The sequence below is a fragment of the Hevea brasiliensis genome, chromosome 1 (assembly GCF_030052815.1).
Source record: "Hevea brasiliensis isolate MT/VB/25A 57/8 chromosome 1, ASM3005281v1, whole genome shotgun sequence".
NCBI classification, from domain to species: Eukaryota; Viridiplantae; Streptophyta; class Magnoliopsida; order Malpighiales; family Euphorbiaceae; genus Hevea; species Hevea brasiliensis.
Window position 1 is genome coordinate 116,355,584 of NC_079493.1, and position 3,845 is coordinate 116,359,428.

The 3,845-nt window shown below is 36.8% G+C and overlaps 1 non-coding gene across 1 annotated transcript; it reads right to left on the bottom strand.

Moving 5' to 3' along the window:
- Window positions 1-1,122: 1,122 nt before the first annotated feature.
- On the bottom strand, window positions 1,123-1,229 carry LOC131169980 (small nucleolar RNA R71). The gene has a single exon (XR_009140929.1). It is a non-coding gene; the product is annotated as a small nucleolar RNA R71 (small nucleolar RNA).
- Between the last annotated feature and the right edge of the window lie 2,616 nt (window positions 1,230-3,845).

A 3,845-nucleotide genomic window follows, 5' to 3' on the forward strand; every position in this document is an offset into this window, starting at 1 on the left:
TGTTTGGCTAAATTAGGGATAAACCAAATGCAAACAATATTGAAAATCCAATCTCTAGAATCAATTTAATTTTCATTGAATTTAGATTTAATTCCTCTCAAATTTCATAAATAGAAATTTCAAATTAATTTTTGGTAATCTAGTTTAATTAATTTTAGTTAATTGATTGATTTAGTTTTAATTCCTCAAATACCAATTTTAATTCCAAATTTCATTTTACATCTTTAATTTTTTTCTTAATTTGAAATTTCATTTTACATCTTTAATTTTTGTCATTCTAATTAGCTTATACTTTTATTTCCAATTTAAGCATAATTCCCTGTGGGATCGATATCATTTTTTTTTAAAACTATACTACTGTGACCCGTGTACTTGCGGACACACCGTATCAAGTTTTTGGAGCCGTTGCCGGGGAATTGTTTGTTTTTAAGTTGGATTTTAATTGTTTTAAGCTAATTAGAATTTTTATTTTCTTTTATTTTCACTATTGTTCCTTGTGTTTTTCAGGTACTTTTCTTGTTTATGAGACGATCGAAAAGCACAAGTGATACTGAATTGTTGTTCAATCCTGAAATTGAAAAATTCTGTCGAGCCAACAAAAAGGAATACAAAAGAAGAAAAGAAGCAGAAAAAGAAGAACAACAAAGATTTGAGCAAGAGGTGACCATAGAAAATATGGAGAATCAAAATAGAGCTATTGGTGGAGACAATGGAGGAAATGAGCAAAACGGTCAAAATGCAGTTGCTAATCAAAATGATCCTCAAAGAAGATCCATGTTAGATTATGCTTTTCCTAGATGTGCAGATGTGAGAGATAACAGACCTATTATTGGAGCTAATCAATTTGAGTTAAAGACTGGTCTTATTCAAATGGTTCAGAATTCACAATTTGGAGGTAGTCCACTTGAAAATCCTCATTCTCATTTGAAGAAATTTTTGATGATATGTGGCACACAAAGGCACTGAGTTTCAGATGAAGTTATTCGGCTCACCTTATTTCCATTCTCTCTTCGGGATTCAGCATTGGAGTGGTATGACTCACTTCCACAAGCTATTATAGCTACTTGGGAGCAGCTATCTCAAGCTTTTCTATCTCAATTTTTCCCACCTGGGAAAACTACTCATTTGAGGAATTTGATGGTAGCTTTTAAACCAAGAGATGATGAAACTTTGTATGAATCTTGGATGAGATTTAAGGAGCTTGAAAGGCAATGTACTCATCATGAAATACCCAAATGGATGATTGTTCAGAATTTCTACACCAGAGTTACTCCAGCCATAAGAAACACAATTGATTCACAAGCAGGAGGAGATTTCATGAGAATGACAAGTGAAGAATGCTATGATCTATTAGAGAAGATTGCTCATAATACCCATTTATGGGGAAATCCTAGAGCACTTGAGCCAAAGAAAGCTGGGATTTATGAACTTGACTCAGTTAGCTACATGAATGCAAGATTTGATCAGTTGACTCAGCTTCTTAGTGATTTTTGCACAAAGGCAACAACCTCAACTCCTACAACTATGCAACAAGTTGCCTTCACAGATGGAACTCAAAGTTGTGGAGTTGATTACTCTTATGGTGATGATTATTTGCAAGAACAAGCTGCTTATGCAGGAGGTTATCAACAGAAACCTATGGGAAATTCTTACTCTAATGTGAACAACTCAACATGGAGACCACAAGCAACTTTTGCTCAACAAGGCCAAAGCTCAAACTATGCTCATAACCAACAGTATGTGCAGCAGAATAGACCTCAATTTCAGCCTCAATTTCAGCCCACAAGGCAGCCACAACCTGGATATCAAGCAAGAGCACAACAATCCCTTCCATCTCATGAACCGAAGCCAACCTTGGAAAGCATGATGGAGAAATTTTTTGCTGAACAAAGCAAGATGAATAGCAAATTGGAGGAAGAAATGCAACACATGAGACAAACCATGGATCAATTACAAGTCCATAACCGCATGTTGGAGACTCAATTGGCGCAACAAGCAAGCTCATCAGGAAGCAATTCCTATGGGAAACTACCTAGCCAACCACAAAACCCTCATGAACAATGTAAGGTTGTAACCTTGAGGAGTGGTAAAAAAGTTGGTCAAGAGAGTGAAAACAAGAGAGAAGAAAAAGAGAGCACAAAAGAAGAAAATTCAGTTGAGAGCAAGAAAAATGAAAAAGAAGAAGAAAGCAAAAGTGAGCAAGATGAAGGAGAGAAACCATACATCCCACCTGAACCTTACAAGCCCACCCTTCCCTACCCTCAAAGATTCATCAAGCACAAGCTAGACAAACAATTTGGCAAGTTCCTTGAAGTGCTAAAAAAGTTGTATATCAATGTGCCATTCACTGAGGCACTATCCCAAATGCCAAGTTATGCCAAGTTTTTGAAGGAGATTCTTTCCAACAAGAGAAGGCTAGAAGATTATGACACCATCAACTTGGGAGAGCAATGCAGTGCTATAATTCAGAAGAAGTTACCTCCCAAACTCAAAGATCCGGGTGTGTTTTCCATTCCTTGTCATATTGGTGATAATTGTGTGGCAAATGCCTTATGTGACCTTGGAGCTAGTGTCAGCCTAATGCCTCTTTCAATATATGAGAAGTTGAATATGGGAGAGTTGAAGCCCACAAACATGTATCTTTCATTGGCTGACCGTTCAATTAAGTATCCAGAAGGCATTCTAGAAAATGTGCCTATCAAGGTTGGGAAATTCTACATTCCGGTGGACTTTGTCATTTTAGATATGGAAGAAGACACAAAAGTTCCTATCTTATTGGGAAGACCCTTTTTGGCAACAACTGGTGCATTAATTGATGTAAAGGGTGAGAAACTAACACTTAGAGTGGGAGATGATCAAATGATATTCAACATCAATCCAGCCATGAAAAGGAAACATGAAGAAGTCGAGTCTTGTTTGCGGGTAGACATTATTGATGAGATTGTTCAAGAGCATTTCAGAAAAAGCTACCCACAAGACCCACTTGAAAATTGCTTAGTCCATGGTGGGAGCATTGATGATGATAATCATAACATGGCTACTTTTGCACAACACTTAGAGAGCTCTCCACCACATCCTGAAGCCACAATTTTTCAACTTGAAGGAGTACAAAATTTGGAGATCAAACCACCATCATTAAAGGTAGAGGATGCCCCAAAGGTAGATCTTAAAACTCTTCCTTCCAACCTCAGGTATGCTTTTCTTGGACCCAATGAAACATATCCTGTTATAATTAATGCATGTTTGACTAACATTGAGATTGACAAATTGTTAAGAGTTTTGAGAGAATATAGGAGAGTTTTGGGTTATGCAATTGATGATATAAAGGGAATTAGTCCAACAGTTTGTATGCATAGGATTTTCCTTGAGCCAAATAGTAAACCTTCCATTGAACACCAAAGAAGATTGAATCCTATAATGAAGGATGTTGTGAAAAAGGAAATCCTAAAATTACTAGCTGCTGGAATTATTTACCCCATTTCTGACAGTGAGTGGGTTAGTCCTGTGCATGTTGTACCAAAAAAAGGTGGGGTGACAGTTGTTAAAAATAAGAATAATGAATTGATACCCACTAGAACTGTTACAGGTTGGAGAATGTGCATAGACTATAGGAAGTTGAACAATGCCACAAGAAAAGACCATTTTCCCCTTCCTTTATGGATCAAATGTTAGAAAGATTAGCCAAGCATTCATTCTTTTGTTACTTAGATGGATATTCTGGTTTCTTTCAAATTCTAATACATCCTGATGACCAAGAAAAAACTACATTTACCTGTCCCTATGGCACCTTTGCCTATCGAAGGATGCCATTCGGATTGTGTAATGCGCCTGGCACATTTCAACGG